Below are 13,295 nucleotides of genomic sequence, written 5' to 3'. Positions count from 1 at the left end.
CTGCTGTTAGAAATGTATTGCCATTTGTAGGGGGAAGTGTGACGTCTGTGTCATAATAGAGGCATTGACATGGGGTGAGCAGGGATCAAGGGATGGACGACAGACTGAACCCTCAAATTAACTCTGAAATGTTAGTAGCTCTTAAAAAATTACGTTCGAGTGGACATGAAATCTGGCTTGGCTTTGCATGCGGTGCAATATAATACAATCAAAATGCATTAAAAGCTTCAGTCAGGCATTTAAGTTATCTCGCAACATCTTGAAAAACTTAGATCTGACCATAATTTACAGTTAAACCTTCACTGGTTATTATTATAAAGATCTTGTTCTAAAAACACAGATCAATGTAACAAATCAATTATGAGAGCCTGTACATTATGATAGCACCATGTAATAACTTAAGATAGACAGCACATATCGGCTGTATTCATTTCAATCACTTCTATTATTTGGATTCAAAAGCCACCCCACCCATGTTCAGGGAACGTTTCACTCCCTCAGATGAAGTCATAAATTACAAGGTGTTTCACGGATGAGGGGGGCTTGAAAAGAAAGTAAATCACTCTAGGATACCTTAGCCTTGGATCATTCCCAACGTCTCAGATTTCTTAAGTATTCTCGTGGCATGGGTCACGAAAACAAAAACTCTGGGAAGAGGAACAAGTCAAGTGATTGTTGTGCAATAACTCGGAATTCAAACGTAATGCCAAAACACACTTATAAAACACTATCTGTGCCGCATGATCACATTTAAATAGGGAAATGACGAAATATGATGTTCAGAACATCAGCTATTTGTATTAAATGAGGCAGCCAAGAGGGTCTGACTAAGCGCACGTTTAACTAATAGGCACCCAAGAAAAACAGTGTCTGTGCTCCCAGACTTGACACGATACAAGTAGCTGTTTAGGTAAGACTGACAAACTATTGCAGTTCAGCAATAATTGTCCTTTCAGCAATAATTGTCCTTTCTCCATGAGTCTGTGGATGGCAGGGCACAGTGAAAGGAGCTGGCTACCTCTCTGAGAAGTTGGAGGTGTGAAGCCTGTTGCCTGCAGCTCTTCATCTTAACAGTCCTTCTTGTACAATTACACTCAAATGTTTTATAGACGCATATGATGTTGATTTAGGCCTCTGCGTTCATGCTATCAGTAAGTTAGTACAACACTTTTTCCCGGTTCATAATAATAAAAATGTTGAAATACTGGAATAGTGGGCTATAGGCTCAGTCCCCACTGCGTTACCTCATTCAGCGATGGACAGACAGACACATGAAAATCTGTGAGGCTGCCAATATAAAGCAAAGGTGATTCCTCATCCCTTGCTCACACAGCGCTGTATCTTCTGTACACTGTCCCAGAGATACCATGTTTCACTCTGGCAGCCCTTCAGGTTGAGCACACAGATAATTCTCATGGCAAAGCACCAACATCAACAATAATCAAGAAAAACGCAACACCAAATAGGGTGTGGGAATGTGCTTCACAGAGTACAGACAAGAGTAAAGCTTGATACAAGAAGAAAGACGCTTTTTTTATTGACCTGTGTTCTCCAGGTTTGGCCTCTGTCAATGATTGCCGTTTTCTTGAATACAGTGCTTCCAACGGAAAAGCCGCCGTAAAAAGGCACAACGCAACAAAATGCAGGCACAACTGAGGGACAACTGGACTGAAGTCCCAAACTCGGCCTCCTAAATGTGAGATACCTCGTGCTCTGTAAACATGTGTGCGTCACTAACAGTGACAGGGCAGATGACTTTGTGTCTTGTAATTCCTTGATGTGGAAAAAATGGTGTGATTCAAAGATCAGGTCAGCGAGCCCCTCCCCGTGTCCCGCAGTCCTCAGACTGTGTTTAAACCAAGAGATCAGACACCCGTAATCTCCATTGTCCCGTCCTGGGTAGACGACAGGGTCCTACCATGGCCCACTTTAACAAGCAGGGCCATCTGCAGAGTCACAGATGGCTCTGGCAGTGTCTTACAGGTTCCCACATTCACATGGAGGGTTAGCCTGATATGAGCTGAAATGAAAAATCCACACAACGCCTCAGCGTAGAGAGCGAAGAAAAACAGAGAAATTATTGTTGCTTTTGCGAAATCGTCATAATCTGCCTGAGTATGCAGTTGGGTATTTATTATGTTTCTAAGCCCAGAATAACACAGTGGATATTTTTCACACCATATCTGCTCCTTCATCTCAGTTCCCCGTCTACAACATGGATCTAACCTAAAACATGCAGCAGACACTTTTGATTACAAGGTGTTATTCTATAACAATGGAACTGCCTTTGATCCACCTTTTTCACTCCCTTTTTTGCTGCACCTCTGAAAATACACATGGAAAATACACCCCCACACATTCAGAGTCGGCCCTGTGTAAACTAAGAAGAAGGTTCATTGGCTCGGCAAAAGAACAACAGCTTAATGACAGGAATGAATGGACATCATCACAGAGATAAATGAGGCATTTCTGTCACAGCCTGGTGCCACCGTGGCATTTAGTTTGAGAGTGAACAAACAGCGGGGCAATAAAAAAGACAGGGGCACACTTTAAGGACACATGTAGGGGAAGAATTCAAATCAATGGTCGTCAATGTGTTCTGCCAAACGCTTTCAAAAGGGGCATTTCTTCCCTTAGACAAAGTGCTGCCAAGGTAACAGTTCAGACGTTAAGTGAATGGAAAGACTTCAAACTGACGGCCTCATTCAAACACATCCCGTGACTCAGATCTCTGTTACTGATTGGCTGTTGGACGACAAAGCTGCCAGGCGTCGTCCCAGCATGGGGGCAGTGACCTTGGCCTCACGTTAAGGTGTAGACGGGAGGCTTGGAGACTCTCGGCTCTGATGGGCAAGTGCGCCCCTGCTTTGTGTTCCTCAATGGAGAGGTAATGAGTCACACAAAACTTCCCAGCAGCCAGCCAGCTGGCATGCAGCTCGCCTGCACAAAGACATCTGCAAGGGTAGGCCTTCGTCCCAACGCCGGTCTGTTTCAGCGTGGCAACCATTCAAGACCTGCTTTCCATTTCATTTGCACCAGTGCTTCAATGCGTGTATCTCAGCCTCTGTGTGTTTATCTTTTCTAGAAGGATTGTCTGACACACTTTCACTTTGCTCTCACGTGCTGGCTGGTGGGGACTTCATTACTTTGTGTGACCGTATCACAAGCAAACAGCTCTAAATACAGGTGCAACTGCATGCAAAATACATCCAGGATGCACTGGGATGTAAAGGTGAAGCTGCATTTGAACCTTTGGCCACATACTGTATGTAGCATATTTTATATGCAAATATATATAGTCAAATTTGTAGTGTAAGGACAGTAGGACAAACACAGATGAATGGGTAATTTGCATGGTCCAAAGTACAGAAAAACACTTTGAAAACTGTACCTGAGCCAAGGTAACAAATACTGTAGCTCCACCCGTTTAGTCACATGAGAGAAATCATGACTGGTCTAATTTAACTTGATCAGAGCTTCTGTTGAGCAGTACAACAACCACCACTCCTCCCTCAGAATCACATGGGTTTAAACATCAGCAGCTGCTTGGGAGGCTGGGTTTACCACTAAAATTTTTTATTATGAGATGTAAAAAAAATCGGTCTTGTTAAGAACACAAACTTCACACTGTAAGGTAATATTTGGAAATGTTTGGCCAAGCAATAAAAAGTTTCAGAAAGTTTCCCACAAAGCAGAAGGAAAATGTTGAACACACACAAATAAACCCTGGTGTCTGGTTAGAGTTCATCTGTATTCCTGCGGGAGGACAGAGTCAAAATGAAAGTCTGTGCTCATAATGAAAGACACTATCCATGGAGCTACGAGCTCTGGGCCGGCGACCAACAGATGGGGCTTTTCAGTCTCTAACAACACAGCAACACCTTTAGGTAGTTCCCCCGCGGACCACATCCCGCTGCTACTTCAACTACGGCCCGAGGGAGGGAATATGCTCTTCAGAAAAAGTGATGTGAACAAGTCACAGCAGGCTGACCCTCCAGTCCTGTGATGCAACGCTGGCCAACAGCCCTCGCATTTCCCATAAATGACTCGCCGTAAAAAGTTATTTCCAGCAACTATTTCCCCAGAGTCTGACATCGAAAACAAGTCAAAGTCATAACTGTAAAGCATGAAGCTGTATATCACGTTTCAGCCAACATTATTGAGTTATTAATGCACATGTATACAGTTACAGGAAGCCAATTGAATCGTTCAAAACGAGGCCACGGTCATGTGACATATTAATATAAACCTGAACTCTTTGCCTGTTGTTATGACTCTGGTTCTGGTATCAGTGTTATACTCCTTTGCACGGTGACATCAAAGGAGAACTCAAATCCCGCCTCCGGTTTGAATTTATCTTTGTTCTCTTTGGCTGCATTCAGACGTTGGTATTCTCTTTTGATTACCAGTTTTCAATGTTCACCACAGCATTCATTCTGAACAAAGAAAAAAAGCTTTCCAGGCAATTTTCTCCTCATCTCGTACTGCAGATGCCATTCATCTCGCTGCTTTGTGGGACTGTCCCTTCTCTATGATCGCATAACAGTATCCAACGCAAATGATCTTCAAAACAATTTTCTTGATATTATCATTGATCTTTTAGCAAGAGCTACAAATCAGGAGGCAAATGTGATTTATGTAAATCTGTGTGGCTAAAAATGAAGCATTAAATTTTACAGTAGGTCGCTCTGAAATGGATGGTGGCTGATGTAGAGAGCTGCCAGGACAGACTGGGCAGATCATCACAAAGCCCTTCAGCGGCTTTGATGGAGGATATAAAACGGGGTTTGTCCCAAATATCATCTTACTTCTATTCCCCCAGTCTCCCTCCACTTGAGTATTGATGAACTGTACTATTTCTTGGCTCCTCGAGGGTACAGTAAACATGGCAGTAGTTTGTTATGGTAGAATTACACTGCTGCTTAACAGTAAGGCGGCTCCAGACAGTTCTGGAGAGGCACAGTGCCATAGTATGTTTGAACATAAACAGGTGGAGTCTGAGGATTTAACTATTTCTGCGCCTTCATTGTGGGGAAGCAACAATGCTGCTTCTCATTCGATACAGGATTTGGGTACTCAGATGTCGGTGGAAGTTCCCAGAGAGGACTCCCTAGTGAGCAACCTTTAGCTCGGTAACTGGATCTTTTTCTCTAGTAAGAATCCTTGTCTTGGAGACATGTAGGATAGACTGATGGCAAGCTACAAAATTCCCATGTTCTTGTAATTAAATATCTAACGGTAAACACTGTTTACTGCAGACTCTGTAGAAGTTGGATGTGTCATGAGATCAGCAACAATGGTCACAATAAAACCGAAAGCATTTCCTGGGAAATCAAATGAACCCTGTTACTATTTCAGGCCTAGCCAAGGGACATTTGATTACTCATTTGACTGGAGTGAAGTTGTGGAAACCCAGAGAAGAGTGAGCTCGAGGCCTGGACTGGTATTTACAAAAACTCACTGTGGACAGATTTATACATTAAGGCACGGAAACTGTATCAAATATTAAACCAAACCCATTTACTACAGAGAGGACAAAGCATAGGCTCTCAGGGTTGATTGGCGGTCAGTGAATGTTTAATAGAGAGAACTAAAAAAGCAGCACATAATGGAGAGCAGGTCATCCATTTTTATGGTGCAGCACCTTTTTGCTGCTATAGCAGGATGGTCTCTCCCCAGTGGGCCTGCTGGGAGCAGGACTGGCTGAATCCCAAAATAAGAAACTGGGATACTGTGACAAGTGAGAGCAGCGATAGAGAGAGACTCACAGAGAAAGCTTGCAGTCAGAGGAGAAAAAGAAAGTATAAAAAATGCCAGAGGGAGTGGACCGGCTCTGAAATTACTGGCAAGAATAAAAGATAAATCCGGATGGAGAGGAAACGTCCCAGAGGAGGAGGGTATGGAGGAGGGAGGGACAAAAGCTAAAGGAGGGTGAACTTGCGCATGCCTCAGGGGACGATGAGTCAAGTGGGAAACAGTCGTCCTTTCATGTTCTTTGCTGGACATGTTATGATGTCCATGTTTACGCCTAGCAGAGCTTGTGTGGAGGCCTCAGATCACTGTCAGTGCTTGTCGGCTAGTGTTACCTGAGGTATTAAAATTATGCACATCTGGTGTGAGGTCTCCACGGTGAGAAAGTGAAAGTCAGTTCCAGCTCTAAGATTGTGGATGTGCGGTTTCCCAAAGCAGAACGTTCTGTACTGACAAGAAGCAAAGTAAACCAAAACCCGCGATGCAGGTCGCCGATGCTCGTTCACAAACACTCCAGCAGCCTGTTACAGGACGCCTGCCGTCACAGTGACAGGGCCCGCCGGAGGGTACGAACTCAGCAGGAAGCAGATAAGACCATGAAAAGTGAGTTTGGCCCAAAATTACAGACATTCTGAGAGGAGGGGAGAAGAAGAAGGCGTATGAGGTCAGGCAAGCATTTGTTACGGACAGCACAGAAAATTTTAAATGGCAGCGACTCTTGCTGACTGAGGCTTCATCGATAGTAATGCCTGCTCAAGTGGAAGCGGCGTTTTTGGATCTCGTTGAGGGGAATTACCATTACCACTGAGTAGAGTGGTTAGAGGCGAGGAGAGTCAAAATCTATCAAATCTTTATAAAACAGATGCAGTCAGCTAGCTCGTAAAGCTAACATTATTACCATGCGCTAACTTCTATAGCTGCCTCTGGTCCTCTTTCTTGATGACTTGTTCTGGAACAAGGGTCTTAAATAAAATCAAATTAAAACAGTAAACATGACTCGGTGGGAAATACTTTCCTTGATACGGGCCAATCTTGAAAAGGGGTTGTTACATAAACTGCAACCTCACAAACTAATATAGTTAGTTGATGACGTGGGCCTTGGCATTAGAAGCATTGCTTGTTAACTTATTGTGCAGCTTACATTTTTTGGTAGTGAAACAACAGCTAAATGAATACATAAGCAAATGTCTTTAAGCGCTTAGTATTGCACTGACTAAAACTCCACGCTCACTTCACGTGGAGAAATCCAAAGCTAGATGGGCCTGTTATGCCTGGCTATGGTTGCTAAGTTACGATTTGGGGGAAGTAGTTAACGGCCAATTTAAGCTGAAGAGAAAAAATCACTCAACACCAGAAATTCAGCATGAAAAAAAAAAAAACTCAGATCAAGCAGAAATCAAATTGTCTTAACAGAAAACCGCGGAGCCTTCCATTCACACACGCCCTCATGTGAAGCAGGTGCTTTCTATTTTTGCACCACTCGTATGATGGTGTGATGATTGATGAAACGGCTCTTTCAGCTTTAAAGACTCAACCTGGCTGATCCGTGTGTTCGTGCACAGAGGCGAGGTGAGGGAAGTTCACATTCCTGTCAGATCCCAGTCTAAACAACAGCACGGCAGAGACTTCTAATCCGCATGTTTCCTTCCTTTTAAAATAAAAACAGAATCAGATTTAATTTGCATCTTCTCATAATCCAGCCTTTTCAAACTTGAAGTAACGTCACATGAGGGTATACAATATTTGCAAACTACCGCAACGTACAACTCTTGACTGGTAAAAGTTAAGTCTTTTAAGTAGCACGGGAGGATTTACCTAATATCCAATTATATTTTTTACAGCTGTGACTCACCATCAGAATCTGAGATCTTTTATCGCTTCCTTCCTACTAATCTCTCTCATGAGATAACGAGCCAGCTATTCACATCGTCTAAGTACAGGAGAGTTCCTTGGAATTTTACTTAACTTTTTATCTGTTCCCGCAAAGATCAGGAGATGGGACTTACGAATAATTCCATTGCATAATAGTTAAATCTGTCTTTGTGAGGGTGGTAGTCTGACATTCAAAGACATTTTGAGTCAGGGAAGGAAACCAACACAGGTGGCATGAAATCCTCCTGGCTAGCTGCAGAGAGACAAAGACCAGCCGACAAAGGTTTTATAGCACTCTGAGCTGTCAATGTTTCTCCAGGTTGCCACGGAAAATAATGTGGTGAGGTGTTGTAAAATTGCATGCTGCAGTAAAGTTGGTTCAACCCAAAATCAGACATGTATTTATTTGATCTACGGTGAAAATGCTGTAGGTTCAGCTGCAATATTAACAGCAACATGTGGGTTCAGATGGAAGCATTGGCAGACGGTGTAGAAAAGAAAAACATACGCAACTGCCATTGTATGTGTGTTCACTTTGCTGCAGCCCAATGGGCGGCCAGGAGTCAACTTACAGAAACTAAAGGAAGTAAAGGACAAAACAAACATCCAAAATGCTGCCGTTCACGGCTCAGTTCGTCTCCAGCCATGAGCGACAACCTGGCCAAAAGGCTTCGTTTACCTTATTGAGTGGACTCTGACAGTTTAATCAGACTTTGGTTGTTGCCGCTCTGCTGACCTGTGGCTATTCAGTATCATGTCAAACGTTAAATCCACTCTAATTGGCCGGTCAAGTCTTTAGAGACCGGGTGATAAGCAAGATGGAGGCGGCTGTGTTTGCTCTTTTGTGTTTTGAAGGGGTGTGTAGGGGGGTTGGGAGGTCAGCAGGCTTTTGAGGTCAGGAGGTGGGCGACTGCGGCCCCCCACCTCCACTTCAGGACAGGCTTGAATTGTCCCCTGGTGCTTCAGCCTCACACTCAGAACTCCATAAAGAGTAATGACTGCCAGGGAATGTTATTTAATAAGTAAGAGTGTGTGTGCGTGTGGAAGAGACACTCACATACACACCTCGGGGCACTGAGATATCGTATCGGGGCCCCCGATTTCTGCAGCAGAAAAAACAATCACCTCTTGCCAACAACAAGCCAGAGCTTAAGTTCCTCTGGAGGAATCAGATAAAATAAAAACAGAACATTTTTACAGAACGGAGGGGCCCTCAACACAAATGTTAGCCTATACACCTGATAATATACATAAGACTAGCACAGGGATTTTAGGTGAGTGTAGTCTGACTCAGGAGCACTTGCTCTCGTGGAGGGTCCAACCACAGGAATGTAAAGTGTAATAGCTCGCACGTTTCCCTCAAGTGACTCCATGAAAAACCTTAACCTTAATTTTAACAAAACGCCTCCTTTCATAAACAAACACAGCCTCTGGTTTCCCCCCTCGTCTCCACGCTTGACACCAGCTCTCCAGGCCAATTTAGGGAGCGTGTGTGTGTGGGGTTGCAAGGTCCCAGAATTGCAAGCGAGCACTGTGGTTTCCTGGTCACTGGCTCTTTGGAATGCTTGACTTGACAGAACAGTTCAGCAGAAACCACTTCAATCGCAGGCCAGGCGATCCACCGGTGGCGGAGGTGCTGAGACGCACACATAGTTAATGGAGCACAAAGATGGCACAAAGGCCGCACTTTCAATGTCAAATCGTTTTCAATGGATTGAATGAGTTCATTTTCATGTTCGGGTGCAAAAAGGTCGGGGCGCTGAATACAGGGAAGTAAAAAGAAATTACATCATTTATATGACAGCTGAGTGAAAACATGAAGACGCAGCATCAAGGCTGTCTAGGCTCTCTCAGTGTCTGTCTGGGAAGAGGAGGAAAGGGGGGGTTGGTGCAGGAATGAGTGGGCAAACTCTTTGAAATGTGCTCTATAATTAGCAGGGTACTATATCAATGGCAGGTTGTCTGGACCTGCAGAAATATGCTTATAGTTCTGACAATGAAAGGGAAAAGAAAAGCAGAGGCTCTTGATCCAAGAAGCGCTAACGTGGCTACTTTCTTTGAATTAACTATTTAAAGCCTTTGTGTCTGCCTGTCTATTCTAGCACGTATGTTTAACTGATAAATACAAACCACATGCAAAACGACTACTGATAAAATCTGTCTTCACCACTGAAAAAACATTCTATTTCCCACATTATCTAAAGCTTTACGCCAAATTCCAAAACTGACAGATATTGACCTCAAATGGGTTGTGCGTTGGCTCGTCAATACAGCCTCACTAAGTACATCAAAGTCACAGTAATGGCTGGACTGGGTCAATGAAATGCAGAAGGGAAGGACTGTCAGAGAGCTAATGCGGCAGCCTGGTCTAAGCTGCTCCAGTGGAGTTTGAAGTAGCATATTTGTTGTGCTACCGCTGTCCACAGAAACTCTACTTCCAGGCCACCGAGGTTCACAGAGCTGCAAGAACGTCATGGAAGTGGAAAACCAAAATCAAGGCACAGGAAGGATGGTAACTGCGGAGCATAAATACACAGCGCACAATTTTTTGTCGAGGGCGGTTTAAGCAGGAAGAAAAACAGTGCAGATGGAAGCCAAGAGCACCTCTAAGTTCAGTAATGAGAAATTCTGACAGCTGCAAGTCCATGTCTTAAATGTTTAAAATGTGTAGCCTGTGTCAAGCAAGGGAGTATTTGATCATAGTAAATCACTCTGCATTTCTGCACATTATGATACAAAAGATGCATAGTGCATAATAAAACGTTTGTTGGCCTTTCAGTTTTACCAAAGCTTTATGTTGTAATACTACAACCGATAACACGTCCTATCACTCTTAAGGCCACACTGAGCAAGGGGAGCATGACCCAGGGCTGGAAAGATAAGGAATTATTGCTTTCGTGTGTGCTCTCTTTGGTTTTACTCAGTTTTACTGTTTAGGGCTGAGAGACTATTGTTTGGTATTGTGAGGCAGTCTCTGGAGTGGTTTGTACAAAGAATGTAGTAAACTGCCAGCCATGTGCTCTTGGACCAGAAAAGCCAGAGGGCCACTTGCTACCACAAAGTATTACAGCTCCCCCTCCACACTGAGCTCTGTAACTTAAAACCAAGCACAGTGCTCTAACATAGGACAGCACTACAGGGCCCGGTCTGCCTGAGGAGCTCTGATGGTATTCCACCTTCTTCCACTGCGGGAACTTGCATGCCACTTTATGGCAGCCCGCACCTTTGCGCGTTCTAACCACAGGAACTGCCCCCTGTAAGACCTCTTTCCCGGCTATTTTTTGGGAAGGGTAGGTACTTATGATGGGCCTTGAAAATCTCCTTGGGCGGGGCTCAACGTCAACTGGCTCAACTGACGAAGGTCGAATTTATGTCACGGTTGATGCTTTCACAAAAACTACGTGACCTTGCGAGTCCAGTGGGTCCTACACCACAGTGGAAATATAAAGTCTGAAAGGGCCAAATAGGAGGCCGCTCCTGTAAACATTCACCACCTTGCGCCTGGCCCGAGTTCCTGCAGTGAAAAAGAGGCCAAACTGAGTGGATTGTCACAGGAGAGCTGTCCAAACACAAAGCTGACGGATGTATGCCAGGCGCCTGGTGTATACGGAGGATAAAAGGGAAAAAGAATTTGGATCAGTACTAGTTTTTTTCACCTTTGCTGATTTTTTTAAGCAATTGTTGAAAAAAAGAACTTTCTGTATTGTTTAGTTGAATTCCCTTATATAAATAGCTATGTAAATAAAACATGGACAGTAGGAGCAACACTTAAGTGTCTATATTTGGACTCCCTGGAGCCCTAAGTACACCTCTCACTGAATATAGCTGGTGCAGCTGACAGAGAATAAAAGGCTTAACATGAGATGAAGCAAAAGTGAAAACATTGCACTTCTAGCAAACAAAGCTGTTTGACCCAAATGTGTCAGCACCTCTGACAACCCCCACAGAAGGTATTGCAGTATTAAACTCCAATACAAACTGGTGTGACATTGTATCAATAGGTCAACATCTGATATGACGAACACATCTACAGCCGTGGCCTCTTTCTGCAGTCGGCCTTGTGGACAAGTCACAGTCACATCATAAAGGCCAACCCCCGCATACTGAGCTCTGCGTGCCCTGAACTGCTCCATTTACACCGATTGTCATTCAGATGAGGGAGGGTACTGTTGTTTAAGGCTGCCCCAGCGGCATTAATATGAAAAGCACAATTAAGAGTAATTAGACTTTTTCAGGGAAAAGGAGTTATCTAGAAACCCTACACGCAAGATGTCCTGGGAAACAACACGCAGCATGACGGGATTTGATTCCCACGGTAATATTACTTTTTCCATTCATGAGAACCAGTATTTAATTCAACAGCACTACTTTGATTATGACCATGCCTATTAACTCTAACTTCTGATGTCTGCATGGAGATGGATTAAACTGAGACAGCTGAACGAAGAAAAGCCACGATTACCATCACTTCCACACACCCAATAAGACTTTCAGCAGTTTTGCTTTAAGAGGAATGTAGCTGCCAAGAAGAACTGATGAGATGAACTGTTTTTTTTTATTTGCCGTTGACTTACTGCTTCAAGATAACCCACGGCCAGGATGAGTCAGAACCAACATGTCAATAATATGCAGCCTGTTGTGACCAGACTTAACACGATGGATGCTAACAAAACAAGGCAGCCACTCTACCAAGAGCTACAGACATCGGCTGATGAAAACCAAATCTCTGCAGACATCTCAAAGTTTATACTGGGTTTAAGACGGGTGCTTTACATCCCAAATGTAAATACCTTCAGGCAAAATAACCCATTCAGAGACCACAGGAAGAGGGGTCTGGAGAACATGCAAGGACTTGCTGAACCTAAACTAAAAAGGGGGTGCAAATGCACTGGGGTATGCCCGGGCTGCAGAAACTGTTCTGCGGATGGATAATTCTGGGAGATGGAGAGGGGTGCACAGGTTTCCTAAGTGTTTACACACGCACACAGAGACACAGAGAGAGAGAGAGGGGGCACAGTGATTAAAAGAGCCAGGCGATGGCCACATGCTGTGTTATCAGGGTAATGAATTCCTACTGGTGGCCAAGCAAAGTTCAACACATGAAGCAGGACAACCGTGAACATCATGTTTAACCTTTCAGACCTTCAAGTCAGTGTAATGATCAGCCTTCATCCTTCACAAACACAAGTAGTAGTAATACACTGGAACCAGCATGGAGTTTTTATATGTCAAGAAATTATTAAATGTTGCGACAGCATTTAAAGGAGGAGAAACACTCAAACCTCTTTCCCGCCAGGACCGCATGTAATTCAACTGTAGTCAAACAGTCACGGCTACTGGAAAGAGTAAGTCTATTCTTGGATGAGTAATATCAGTGTAATAGCTAGCGGTAAGGGACTGCTGCTAGCATGAGGTCTGGACACACGCCCCTCGGAGTGAGACATGAACGCAGCAGCGCAGCTTCTCAGTGTGGGCGAAAGACGAGAGAAAACACTACAGAAGAATAAAAGACACATGTCAGACCTAAAAAAGTAGTTATCAGCACCTTGTTGGCGCCATACTGTGACACTTTGATAGTTTTGTTAGGTTTTAAACTCGTATCATTTAGTTATAACTCAACAGTAAGCTGCGCGTGCTAAAGTTCCCTTTAACCTACGTCACAGTGTTTGTGT

At 43.9% G+C, this 13,295-nt stretch overlaps 1 protein-coding gene across 1 annotated transcript in view; it reads right to left on the bottom strand.

Annotated features, from left to right (window-relative positions):
* The window catches only part of nhsa (Nance-Horan syndrome a (congenital cataracts and dental anomalies)), a 53,813-nt gene that overhangs the window by 39,377 nt on the left and 1,141 nt on the right, over nt 1-13,295 (bottom strand). The gene's annotated exons all lie outside the window — the stretch shown is intronic.

The sequence above is a fragment of the Chelon labrosus genome (assembly GCF_963514085.1).
Source record: "Chelon labrosus genome assembly, chromosome: 7".
Classification (NCBI taxonomy): Eukaryota; Metazoa; Chordata; class Actinopteri; order Mugiliformes; family Mugilidae; genus Chelon; species Chelon labrosus.
This window is presented reverse-complemented; position numbering and strand designations above follow the sequence as displayed.